We start from the raw sequence: 14570 nt of genomic DNA on the forward strand, positions 1-14570 counted from the left end.
AATGGACAAAGGACCTAACTAGATACCTTTAGAAAGTGGACATACAGAAGGCCAAGCATCATATGAAAACATGCTCAAAGTCACTAATCATGCAAGAGATGAAAGTTAAAATGACAATACAGGACTGCCTCACACCTGTCAGAATGGCTATCATCAGCAAATCAACAAATGACCAATGTTGGCCTGGTTGTGGAGAGAACGAACCCTAGTATACTGCTGGTGGTAATCCAGACTAGTGCAGCCACTGTGGAAAACAGTATGGAGTTTCTTAAAAAAATTAAAAATTGATCTATTTGACTCAGTAATCCCATTTCTAGGAATATATCCCAATTAATCAGAAACACCAGTCAGAAAGAATATATGCACCCCTATGTTTATAACAATGCAATTTACAATAGATAAGATTTGGAAACAGTTTATGTGTTCATCAGCAGATGAGCGGGAAAAAAACTGTGGTACATCTACACAATGTAATACTACACATTGCAAAAAATAAAGAACTCTTACCTTTTGCATCATCATGGGTAGACCTGGAGAACATTATGCTAAGCAAAATAGGCCAGTCAGAAAGATAAGTATCATATGATCTCACTCATTTGTGGAATACAATGAACAACATAAAGTAATAAACAAAATAGATCCAGAAGAATCAAACAGACTATCAAACCACAGAGGAATGCAGGAGTGGGTGGGTGAGGGTGGGTGGTAGAGGTCAACCAAAGAATTTGTATTCATATAAACATAACCAATGGACACAGACAATAATGGGATAAAGGTTGTCTCTAGAGAGGTGACAAGCTGGGAGATGTCGATAGGGAAAATAAGGACATATGTAATACTTTCAACAACAAAATATTAAAAGAAAAAAAAAAGTTACCTACAAGGCTGTTTCCAGACTATCAGCTGACTTCTTCCTAGAATTACCTCAAGCCAAATGGGGTGGCATGAAGTATATAAGGTAATGAAAATCAAGGGTCTGAACTCAAGACTACTCTATCCAGCAAGGCTATAATTCAAAATTCAAGGTGAAATAAAGTATTTCACAGACAAAAGGAGGTTAAAAGTGTTTATTATCTCCAAACCAGCACTTCAGGAAATTCTAAAGGAACTGTTGTAAAAATAAGACATAAAGAGAAAGAGAAGAACACAGGCATAAGGAATTACACTGGCAATAAATAAGTACTTTTCAATAATAACCTTGAACACAAATGGATTAAATGATCCAATCAAAAGACACAGGGTGGCTGAATAGATAAGAAAACATGACTCATATATATGCTGTCTACAGGAGACCCACCTTCGAACAAAGGACTCACACAGATTGAAAGTGAAGAGATGAAAAAAATTATTCAGGCAAATGGAAATGAAAAAAGAAAAACTTGGGGTAGCAATATTTATATCTGACAAATAGACTTTAAAGTGAAGTCATAACTAGAGATAATGAAGGCCACTTCATAATATTAAAGGGATGAATACAACAAGAGGTTATAACTTTGGTAAACATATATGCACCCCATACAGGAGCATCCCAATATATATATAAAACTTCTAGAGGATTTTAAAGGAGAGATTGACAAAAATACAATTATAGTAGTGGACTTTAACTCCATGCTTACTTCACTAGATAAATCTTCTACACAAAAATTCTACAAGGAAACAACAATCCTAAATGCCTCACTAGATCAGAAGGAACTACTTGACATTTTCAGAGTTTTTCACAACAAAGCTATAGAATATATATTCTTCTCTACTGCACATGGGGCATTTTCAAAGATAAACTACATGTTAGAACACAAACTAAGTCTCTGTAAGTTCAAGAACATTGAATTCATATCAAGTATCTTCTCAGATCCCAATGACATGATATTAGAAATCAACTACTATTAAAACACTCAAAAAACATTCAAATGCATAGAGACTAAAGATCATGTTATTAAACAGTGAATGTGTTACCAATGAGATCAGAGAAGAAATAAAAAATGTCCTTAAACAAATGAAAATGAGCACATAACAACATCAAATATATGGGACATAGTGAAAGCAATCCTGAGAGGAAAACTCATAGCTCCACAGGCATAGCTCAAAAATAAACAAGAAAAACTTTCATATGTCATCTAACTCTACAACTTAAAGAATTATAACAACTGGAAGAGCCAGAGTAACTATAAGGAAGAAAATAATAAAGATCAGACTTAAAATAAATGTCATAGACTTAAAAAAAATACAAGATAGCCACTTGGCCTGGAGTTCAAACCCTCCCTGGTATTAGCTACAACAATCAAGGTTTAACCATAAGACTGCGCACAAAGACCACTAGGGGGTGCACCAAGGAAGCATAACAAAATGCAGAGACAAAGAAACAGGACAAAATTATCAATAGAAGATATAGAGTTCAGAACCACACTTTTAAGGTCTCTCAAGAACTGTTTAGAAGCCTCCGATAAACTTAATGAGATCTACAAGAAAACTAATGAGACCCTCGATGTTATATTGGGGAACCAACTAGAAATTAAGCATACACGGACTGAAATAACGAATATTATACAGACTCCCGACAGCAGACCAGAGGAGCGCAAGAATCAAGTCAATCATTTGAAATGCGAGGAAGCAAAAAACACCCAACCGGAAAAGCAAAATGAAAAAAGAATCCAAAAATGCGAGGATACTGTAAGGAGCCTCTGGGACAGCTTCAAGCGTACCGACATCAGAATTATAGGGGTGCCAGAAGATGAGAGAAAGGAAGGTATTGAAAACCTATTTGAAGAAATAATGACAGAATACTTCCCCCACCTGGTGAAAGAAATGGACTTACAGGTCCAAGAAGCGCGGAGAACCCCAAACAAAAGGAATCCAAAGAGGACCACACCAAGACACATCATAATTAAAATGCCAAGAGCAAAAGATAAAGAGAGAATCTTAAAAACAGCAAGAGAAAGAAACTAAGTTACCTACAAGGGAATACCCATACGACTGTCAGCTGATTTCTCAACAGAAACTTTGCAGGCCAGAAGGGAGTGGCAAGAAATATTCAAAGTGATGAATACCAAGAACCTACAACCAAGATTACTTTATCCAGCAAAGCTATCATTCAGAACTGAAGGTCAGATAAAGAGCTTCACAGATAAGGAAAAGCTAAAGGAGTTCATCACCAGCAAACCAGGATTATATGAAACTAGGGGCCCGGTGCACGAAATTTGTGCACTGGGTGGGGGGGCGGGGGGAGGAGAGTGTCCCTCAGCCCAGCCTGCCCCCTCTCACATACTGGGAGCCCTCAGGCGTTGACCCCATCACCCTCCGATCGCCTGATCGGCCCCTTGCCCAGGCCTGACGCCTTCGCCAGAGGTGTCAGGCTTGGACAGGGGACCCCCATCTCTCCCCCCATCACTGGCTCTGGCCCCCGCCCAGGCCTGAGGCCTCTGGCCCAGGAATCATGCCTGGGCAGGGGACCCCCATCTTCCTCTGATCGCTTGCTCCACCCCCCGCCCAAGCCTGACGCCTCTGACCCAGGCTTCAGGCCTGGGCAAGGGGACCATCACATCCCCCCAATCCCTGGCTCCGCCCCCCCACACAGGCCTGATGCCTCGGCCAGAGGAGTTGACCCTCATCACCCTCCGATCACCAATCACCAGATCGGCCCCTTGACCAGGCCTGAGGCCTCCGCAGAGGCATCAGGCCTGGGCAGGGGACCCCCAGCTCCCCGCGTTTGCAGGCTCCGCCCCTGCCCAGGCCTAACACCTCTGGCCTAGGTGTCTGGCCCAGGCAGCGGGGACCCGCAGTGGCAGCGGGGGGCGCCACGATCGTGGGCTTCGCTTTAGGCCCAGGCAAGGGACCCCTAGCTCCTGGGACTGCCAGCTTCGACCGTGCCCAGCTCCCATCGCTGACTCCACCCCTACTTCCTGCTATCACTGGCCAGGGCAGCAAAGGCGCCTGATTCTCTGATCATGGCTGGGGGGCAGGGCAAAGGCGGCCCCAGGGCCACCTTTGCCATGCCCCCCAGCTCTTAGCTCCCCCCTGGGTTTCCGATCACTGTCAGTGGCAGGGGGCTTCTTCCTGCTTTTCCTTTCGCCTCCCTGCATTGTGCCTACATATGCAAATTAGCCGCCATCTTGTTGGCAGTTAACTGCCAATCTTAGTTGGCAGTTAATTTGCATATAGCCCTGATTAGCCAATTAGCCGTACGCCAATTACCATTTTTCTCTTTTATTAGTGTAGATGCTGAAAGGTATCCTTTAAGAAGAGGAAGAGGAAGAAAAAGGTAAAGATACAAATTATGAATAACAAATATGCATCTATCAACAAGTGAATCTAAGAATCAAGTGAATAAATAATCTGATGAACAGAATGAACTGGTGTCCCTGAACAGAATAGAATCAGGGACATAGAAAGGGAATGGACTTACTATTCTTGGGGGGGAAAGGGGTGTGGGAGATGCGGGAAGAGACTGGACAAAAATCGTGCACCTATGGATGAGGACAGTGGGTTGGGAGTGAGGGTGGAGGGTGGGGCGGGAACTGGGAGGAGGGGAGTTATGGGGGGGAAGAAAGAGGAACAAATGTAATAATCTGAACAATAAAGATTTAATTAAAAAAATACAAAAAATTAATTAAACCAAGAGCTGGTTCTTTGAAAAAATAAACAACACTGATGGACCTTTAGCCAGACTCATTGAGAAACAGAGAGGTCCCAAATAAACAAAATCTGTATTTATAAAAAGCCAGCAACCATAATGCCGGAACAACTGTAATGACCGGTTGCTATGAAGCCCACTGTGGCCAGAGAAACAGTCCAATCAGGTACATATGTCTCCTTTTTTCCCCATTGACCCAGGAGCTCTCTGTGTGGTTCACTGAAGCTGATCCCTGGCCAGCATTGAAGGTTAACTTATTCCTCTGCTCAAACATGCTCTTTTCCCTTTCCTCCCAGTTACTATTCTCAAAAATATTCTTTAATAAGTATTGCCCACTATTGGACTCTCCCACCCCAATCAAGGGTGGGGCTGGCTGGCCAAACCTCCCACCCCCTTACCTCCAGCCAGCCCCACCCCCCATAAGCCCACTCCACTAGATAGGCCCACAGCTCCTCCCCCAGCCGGCCCTGCCCCTGAACACCCCCACCCAATAGGGGGCAGTGCCAGCTGGCCAATTTCCTGCAGCCCCTCCCCCCACTGGTGCTGCCACCGATGGGACCCCAACACCCTGATCAGCCTGCACCTCCTCCCTCCATCCAGCCACACCCCAAATCGGCCCCCCCACCCCAATCAAGGGCGGGGGAGGACCAGCCAGCCAACCACCCATGGCCTCACCCCAAGGCTGCTGGCCCCGATAGGCACCCTACACCCAATTCAGGGGAGGGGCCGGCTGGCCAACTGCCAACAGCCCCTCCCTATAACCAGCCATGCCCCTATTGGGCCCCCCAACCCCAATTGGGGGTGGGGCCCACTGGCCAATCACCTGTGGCTCCTCTCCTCAGCTGGCTTAGCCCTGATCTGCCCCAATTGGGGCCGGACTGGCCAGATCCCACCTGTGCATGGATTCATGCACTGGGCCTCTAGTCTATATATATAAAAAAGCCAAGTGACTGGAATGCAGGAATGACTGGAATGACTGGTCACTATGATGCGCACTGTGGGTGGCCAACAGGCCTGATTGGGGGGTGACCTCTCCCCTCAACTGACCCTGGCCTAATTGGAGGCAGGGCTGGCCAGTCAACTTCCTATGTCCCTTCCCCTGGCCAGCCCTGCCCCTGATTGGTCCCCCACCCCGACTGGGGCTGGGGCCAGCCAGCCAACAGCCTATGGCTCCTTCTCCCAGTCAGCCCAGCTGATCGGGCCCCATTGGGGGAGCCCTCCAGACTCCACCCATGGATGAATTTGTGCACCAGGCCTCTAGTAAGAAATAAAAAAGTGAAATAACAACAGACCCCACAGAAATAGAAAGGATTGTAAATAAAGTACTAAGAATTACTATATTCCAATGACCTGGGTAACTGGATGTCCTGGATAGAATGCACATCTACACTAATAAAAGACAAAGATGTTAATTGTCCAGACCTTCGCTATGCCCAAGCCACACCCACCAGCCAATCAGAGCGACTATATGCAAATTAACCCAACCAAGATGACGGCCGGCAGCCATAGAGCTGGAACAAGCAGGAGGCTTGGTTGCCCCGGTGATGGAGGAAGTCAAGCTTCTCACCTGCCCTGGCTGGCTGTGGCCTATGCAAAAGGCAACAAAGTTTCAATTATAGAAGCTAAATAAATCCAAGATACCTGCTTCCAGCCAGCCTCCACTGAGAGCTTGGGTGGCTGGGGGCTGTGGCCAGCCTGCAAACAGCCATCAGACCTTCACCCAGGATGGCCACACCCTCATGGGGTGAGGGTCCTCACTGGGGGCCTTGGCCAGCCTGAAAACAGCCATCAGACTCTCACCCAGACTGGCCAGGAACCCCAGCAGGACCGCCCAACCTGAAGGGGGTGTGGCCAGCCTGCAAACAGCCATCAGCCCCTCACACAGACTGGCCAGGCACCCCAATGGGGACCCTCACCCTGAAGGGGCTATAGCCAGCCTGCAAATAGCCATCAGCCACTCACCCAGGCTAACCAGGAATGCCAGCAGGACCTCCCCACCCTCCCTGAAGGGGGTGTGGCCAGCCTGAAAACTGCCCTCAGCCCCTCATCCAGGCTGGCCAAGCACACAAGTGGGACCCCCACCCTAATCTGGGACACCCTTCAGGGCAAACCAGCTGGCCCGACCCATGAACCAGGCCTCTATCCTATATAATAAAAGGATAATATGCAAATTGACCCTAACAGCAGAGTGACTGGGAATCACTAGTCACTTTGACACACACTGAACACCAGGGGGCAGACACTCAATGCAGGAGCTGCCCCCTGTTGGTCAGTGTGCTCCCACAGGGGGAGCTCCGCTCAGCCATAAGCCAGGCTGATGGCTGTCAGTACAGCGGTGGTGGTGGGAGCCTCCTCCTTCTCCCTAGCAGTGCTAAGAATGTCCGACTGCAGCTTAGGCCTACTCCCCGCTGGCAAGTGGACATCCCCCGAGGGCTCCTGGGCTGCCAGAGGGATGTCTGATTGCCAGCTTAGTCCCAATCCCCTGGGGAATGGGCCTAAGCCAGCAGGTGGTCATTACCCAAGGTGTCTGAGACTGTGAGAGGGCACAGGCCAGGCTGAGGGACCCTCCTGAGTGCACAAATTTTTGTGCACTGGGCCTCTAGTCTTCATTATTAAAAGCCAGGGGATGTCACAATCTAAATGATCAGATGGATGATTGGTCACCAGGAAGTGCATGAAGCACTTCTTGGTTCCTCCCCCATGGCCCAGAAGCTCCTATCACAGCAAGGCTGGCGGTCAGTGGGCTGGTGGGGTGGTGGAGGGGAGTAGTTGGGGCAAGGCGGGCACAGCGAGTTTGTTGCCTCTGGCCCTGGTGCTGGGCCAGAGGCCTAACGACCTCACTGCTGCCGTGGTGTCTGTGAATCAGGTCCAGAGACAGAGGCAGTGCCTGATCCGCAGCTGCTGCTGCTGCTGGCGAGGACCGGAGAGAGAGAGAGTGAGAGAGGCAAGGCCTGGTCAGCAGCTGCCATGGTGGCTGTGGATCAGGCCCAGAGATAAGCCTAGAGATTCTGACTGGCATAGAAACTGACAAATCAGAACCAAAATCTGGGTGAAGTGCAAGGAGCCAATGGCTGTCTAGGAGATGGAGCTGTTGATGCTTACTGGCATAGAAACCGACCAATCAGAACCTAATCTGGGTGAACTGGGAAGGCAGAACCTAAGGTGGGGGCTGAGGAGGGGTTTTAAGGGCAATACCTGTTTGGTGTAAGGTGTAAGAAAGTGGTTCAATTTTTTAATGATTGCTTTGGCAGTATAGTGCATATGGCTGCCTATCAGTCCAGATGTAGAGAATATGTATTTTTGTCTGCCAAGAGCATCTCCTCTTGGTGAAAAAGGTCCCCCCAACCCCATTTAAGCAATCCTATTCTATATAATCTATCTATACTAATAAAAGGGTAATATGCTAATTAGATTGGGGCAACCGGCCATCCTCTGGATGTCCAACTTCCTTCCAGACAAAGCCATGGTGGTGGGGGCCAAGGCAGAGGCAGTTAGGGGCAATCAGGCCATCAGGGGAGGGCAGTTGGGGGTGAGATAAGGCTGTCAGGGAGGGTAGTTGGGGGCAACCAGGCCTGAAGGGGAGGGCAGTTGGGGGCAATCAGGCCAGCAGGGGAGCAGTTTGGGGTGATCAGGCTGGCAGGCAGAAGCGGTTAGAGGCAATCAAGCTGGCAGACAGGCGAGCAGTTAGGAGCCAGCAGTCCCAGATTGTGAGAGGGATGTCCGACTGCCATTTTAGGGCAGTTGGACATCCCCTGAGGGGTCCCAGATTGGAGAGGGTGTAGGCTGGGCTGAGGGATATCCCATTCATGCACTAATTTCATGCACTGGGCCTCTAGTCTAATCTAATAAAAGAGAAACATGCAAATTGACCACACCTCTGTTACACCCCAAGCCATGCCCACCAGCCAATCAGAGACTATACACAAATTAACTCAACCAAGATGGCGACCAGAAGCCACAGAGCTGAAGCAAGCAGGAGGCTTGGTTGCCCCGGTGAAGAAGGCAGCCAAGCTTTCTGTCTGCCCTGGCTGACTGTAGCCTCCACTCAAGCCAACAAAGTTTCAATTATAGAAGATAAATAAATCCCAGATACCTGCTTCCAGCCAGCCTTCACTGGGAGGTTGGGTGGCTAGGGCCAGGGACCAGCCTGAAAACAGCCATCAGCCCCTCACCCAGGCTGGCCAGGCACCCCAGCGGAGACCCCCACTCTGAAGGGGCTGTGGCCAATCTGCAAACAGCCATCAGCTCCTCACCCAGGCTGGCCACACCCTCATGGGGTGAGGGTACCCACTGGGGGGGTTGGCCAGCCTGAAAACAGCCATCAGCCACTCACTCAGGCTTGCCTGGCACCCCAAGGGGACCCCCACTCAGAAGGGGCTGTGGCCAACCTGCAAACAGTCATCAGCCACTCACCCAGGCTTGTCCGGAACCCCAGTGGGACCCCCACCCTGATCTGGGACACCCTTCAAGGCAAACCAGGTGGCCCCCACCTGTGCACCAGGCCTCTATCCTATATAATAAAAGGGTAATATAAAAATTGACCCTCAGTCATTCTTCCAACAGCAGAATGACTGGGGATAACTGGTCACTATGAAACACACTGACCACCAGGGGGCAGATGCTCAATGCAGGAGCTTCCCCCTGCTGGTCAGTGCACTCACACAGGGGGAGCTCTGCTCAGCCACAAGCCAGGCTGACGGCTGCCAGTACAGTGGTGGTGGCGGGAGCCTCTCCTGCCTCCTCAGCAGCATTAATGATGTCCAACTGCAGCTTAAGCCTGCTTCCCGCTGGAAGTGGACATCCACCGAGGGCTCCCAGGCTGCCAGAGGAATGTCTGACTGCTAGCTTAGGCCCAATCCCCCAGGAAGCGGGCCTAAGCCAGCAGGTGGTCATTCCCCAAGGAGTCCCAGACTGCAAGAGGGCACAGGCCGCGCTGAGCGACACTCCCCCACCCCGAGTGCACAAATTTTTGTGCACTGGGCCTCTAGTCCTATATAATAAAAGCCTAATATGCTAAGTGTCTTGTTGACCGGTCAGCCATTTAACCAATCAAAGCATAATATGCTAATGATAAGCTAAGGCTATTCAAATGCTCTCTATGATGTGCACTGACCACCAGGGAGAAGACAGTCAACCAGTCAACCAGTTGTTATCTTGTGCACTGACCACGAAGGGACAGATGCCCTGACAGATAGGTTAGTTTGCTGGGGTCCGGTGGATCGGGACTGAGTAAGAAAGGCCAGACAAGCCCTGGAGTCCTTCCACAGCCCCTCCTCAGCCCCTGGCAAACACTGGTGGGATCCTTCAGCCTTGCTGTGTCCTCTTGCAATCCAGGACCTCTTGGGGTATGTGAGAGAGCCATTTTCAGCCTGATCCCGCAGGCTGGGCTGAGGGTCCCCACTGGTACACGAATTCGTGCACCGGGCCTCTAGAATTCCTAGAAAAATGCAATTCCAAAACTCAGTCAGGAAGAATCAGACAACCTGAATAGGCCTATAACAACTGATGAAATCAGAGCAGTAATAAAAAATACTGCCAGAAAACAAAAGTCCTTGTCCAGACGGCTTCACAGGGTAGTATTACCAAACATTCAATGAATAACTAACACCTATCCTCAAACTATTCTAAAAAATTAAAGAGGAAGGGACACTTTGAAGCCCTTCCCTCCTCCCTCCCTCCCCCCTCCCCTTCTTTCTTTCTTTCTTTCTTTCTTTCTTTCTTTCTTTCTTTCTTTCTTTCTTTCTTTCTTCCTTCCTTCCTTCCTTCCTTCCTTCCTTCCTTCCTTCCTTCCTTCCTTCCTTTTTTAAATGTTATTTGTTAAATTGAGTGGGGTAACATTGGTCAACATTAACAGAGTTTTCAGGTGTGGATATCTATGTTATAAATCTGTATATAGGACCACGTGCCCACCACCCAAAATCAAATCTCCTGTCACTTCATATTAGGACCCCCACACATCCCAATCCCTTCCCTCTGGCAACCACCAACTGCTGTTTGTGTTTCAATTTTATCCCACAAATGAGGGCTTCTCCGTCTCCCCCTGCTCCTGAGGGGCAATTGGGCAGCAGCTGCTGCTCACACCTATTGATGGTGCCAGCACTGCTTGGACCCACTTATGGCGCAGAGTAATTGGGGCCGGCACCAGCAGCAAGTGGAAGCGGTGGCAGGAGTGGGGCTGCGAGCACACAAGGGACCGGGGGCTGCAGAAGGAAGGCCTGGGCAGGGGGTGGAGGATGGGCTGAGACCCACTCCTATGCCTACCACAGCCTCTTGGCCCACAGTTCCTTTCAAGGTGCATGAATTAGTGCACTGGGCCTCCAGTGTTGAATAAGAGTGGTGAGAGTCAATATCCTTGTCTTGTTTCTGATCTTAGAAGAAAAACTTGCAGTTTTTCACTGTCGAGTATGATATTAACTGAGGGTTTATCATAGATGGTCTTTATTAAGTTGAAGCACTTTCCTTTTATTACTATTTTGTTAAGTGTTTTAATCATAAGTGGACTTTGTATCTTATCAATGCTTTTTTATGCATCTTTTGTCAAGAGCATATGATTTTATCCTTTCTTTTGTTAATGTGGTATATTATGTTGACTAATTTACTAATGTGGAACCATCCTTGTGCCCCGGGAATGAATACCATTTGATTGTTATGTATTATTTTTTAGGTGTGCTGTTTTATTTGATTAGCTTGTATTTTGTTAGGATTTTGGTCTATATTCATCAGGGATATTGGTCTGTAGCTTTTCTTTTTTTGTGTTATCTTTGCCAGGGTTTGGTATCACGGTCACATTGGCCTCAGAGAATGTGTTAGAAAGTATTGCCTCTTCTTCAATATTTTGGAAGAGTAACAAAAAGGTTTTAAATATTCTTTGAATGTATGGTAGAATTCACAGGTGAAGCCATCTGGTCCTGGATTTTTGTTTTAGGGAGATTTTGATAGTTATTTCAACTTCCTCACTGCTGATTGGTCTATTTAGATTTTCCAATTATTCTTGATTTAGTCTAGAAAGGTTATATATTTCTAGAAACTTATCCATTTCTTCTTGGTTATTGAATTTGGTGGCATAAAGTCTTTCATAATATCTAGTATCATCCTTTGTATATCTGTGATGTGTGTGGTGACCTACACTCTCATTTCTGATTTTGTTTATATGGGTCTTTTCCCTCAGTAAGTCTAGCCAGTGGTTTGTCAATTTTATTAATCTTTTCAAAGAACCAGCTCTTTGTTCTATTGATTTTTTGTATAGTCTTTTTGTTCTCTAGTTCATTTAATTCTGCTTTAATTTTTGTTATTTTCTTTCTTCTGCTAACTTTGGGGTGCTTTTGTTCTTCTTTTCCTAGTATTTTAAGATGTGATGTTAGGTTGTTTTTTGGGGGAGATTTCTCTTGTTTCTTGAGAGAGATGTGTAATGATATAAACTTCCCTCTTATACTGCTTTCATGGCATTCCAGAGGTTTTGATATGTGGTGTTATCATTCTCATTTGTCTCTATGTATCGTTTGATCTCATCTTTTATTTCTTCTTTAATTTCCTTTTTGCAGTTGATTTCTAATTTCAAAGCATATGCTTGGTATAATTTCAATCTTTATGAATTTGTTGATGCTAGTTCTGAGACCCAACATATGGTCTATCCCTGAGGATATTCCTTGTGTGCTAGAGAAGAATGTTTATTCTGATGTTCTGAGATGGAATGTTCTGTAAATGAAAATTATATCCATTTGGTCTGTATTTCATTTAAGGCTGATATTTCTCAATTGATTTTTTTGTTTGTCTAGAGGTGTCAATGGGAGTATTAAAGTCTCCAACTGTAATTGTGTTTTGATGGATTTCTTCCTTAGTTCTGTGAATAGCTGTTTAATGAATTTGGGTGCTCCCTGGTTGGGTTAATCTATATTAAGAGGTGTTATGTTTTCTGGTGTAGTGTTACCTTTATCATTATAAAGTGCCTATAGTTGTCTCTTGTTATCTTTTCTTAAATTTATTTTATTGTTTAAATTATTACAAAGAGTAGTTTCCTTTTTCCCCCCATGGACCTCCCCTACTCCCCGGCACATACCCTAAACTCCCCTTCAATCCCCCCAGTGTCTTGTGTCAATTGGTTATACTTATATGCATGTATAGAAGTCCGTCTTTTGATCTCTTACCCCTCAAAACCTTCTGATGCCTTCCCACTGTATTTTTGACAGTCTGTTTGATGCTTCTTTGCCTCTGTATCTATTTGTGTTCATCAGTTTATAATGTTCTTTATATCTCACAAATGAGTGAGATCATGTGGTACTTATCATTCACTGACTGGTTTATTTCACTTAGCATAATGCCCTCCAGTTCCATCCATGCTGTTGCAAATGGTAAAAATACCTTTTTTATAGCAGTGTAGTATTCCATTGTGCTGATGTACCATAGTTTTCTAATCTATTAACCTGCTGATGGGCATTTAAGCTGTTTCTAAATATTAGCTATTGTAAACTGTGTTGCTATGAACATACGGGTGCATACATCCTTTCTAAGTGGTACTTCTGGTTTCTTGGGATATATTCCTAGAAGTGGGATCATGGGGTCAAATGGAAGTTCCATTTTTGATTTTTTGAGGAAATGTCATACTGTTTTCCATAGTGGCTGCACCAGTCTGCATTCCCACCAGCAGTGTAAGAGCGTTCCTTTTTTTCTTCATCATCACCAGCACTTGTCGTTTGTTGATTTGTTGATGATTGCCATCTGTCAGGTGTGAGATGGTACCTCATTGTTGTTTTGAATTGCATCTCTCCATTGGTTAGTGACTTTGAACATGTTTTCATATGTGTCTTGGCTTTCTGAATGTCCTCTTTTGAAAAGTGTCTATTTAGGTCCATTGTGCATTTTTTAAAAAATTGTTTTATTGCTTACAGTATTCAAAGAGTATTACATATGTCTCCTATTTTCCCCGCCCATTACAATCCCCCGGCATCCCCTACCCGCAGTGTCTTATGTCGATTGGTTATTCTTATATGCATGCATACAAGTCCTTCAGTTGATCTCTTCCCTGCCACCCACCCCCTCACAACCCTCCGTGGACTTCCCACTATAGTTTGACTGTCTGTTCGAGGCAGCTTTGCCTCTGTATCTATATTTGTTCACAAGTTTATAAAGGTTTTTATTATCCATGAGTGAGTGAGATTATGTGGTGTTTTTCCTCCATCGACTGGCTTATTTCACTTAGCATAATGCTCTCCAGTTCCATCCATGCCATTGCAAATGGTAAGAATTCCTTCTTTTTTACAGCAGCATAGTATTCCATCATGTAGATATACCACCGTTTTCTAACCCATTCATCTACTCATGGGCACTTAGGCTGTTTCCATATACCCTTTCTGACTGGTGTTTCTGTTTTCTTGGGATATATTCCTGGAAGTGAGATCACTGGGTCAGATGGGAGTTCCATTTTCAGTTTTTTAAGGAAACTCCATACTGTCTTCCATAGTGGCTGCACCAGTCTGCATTCCCACCAGCAGTGCACGAGTGTTCCTTTTTCTCCACATCCTCTCCAGCACTTGTCGTTTGTGGATTCGTTGATGATAGCCAGTCTGATACGTGTGAGATGGTACCTCATTGTTGTTTTGATTTGCATCTCTCGGATGATTAGTGACTTTGAGCAAGTTTATATGTCTCTTGGCTTTCAGAATGTCCTCTTTTGAAAGGTGTCTATTGAGGTGCTTTGCCCATTTTTTGATTGGATTGTTTATCTTCGTTTTGTTAAGTTGTATGAGTTCCCTATAAATTTTGGAGATTTGGACCTTATCAAATATAACATTTGCAAATATGTTTTCCCATGCAGTGGGCTTTCTTGTTGTTTTGTGATGGTTTCTTTTGCTGTGCAGAAGCTTTTCATTTTGATGTAGTCCCATTTGTTTATTTTCTCTTTAGTTTCCAATGCCCAGGAGCTGTATCAGTGAAGAAATTGCTTCGG

This window comes from Myotis nattereri (assembly GCF_964212035.1).
Source record: "Myotis nattereri genome assembly, chromosome: Y".
Classification (NCBI taxonomy): domain Eukaryota; kingdom Metazoa; phylum Chordata; class Mammalia; order Chiroptera; family Vespertilionidae; genus Myotis; species Myotis nattereri.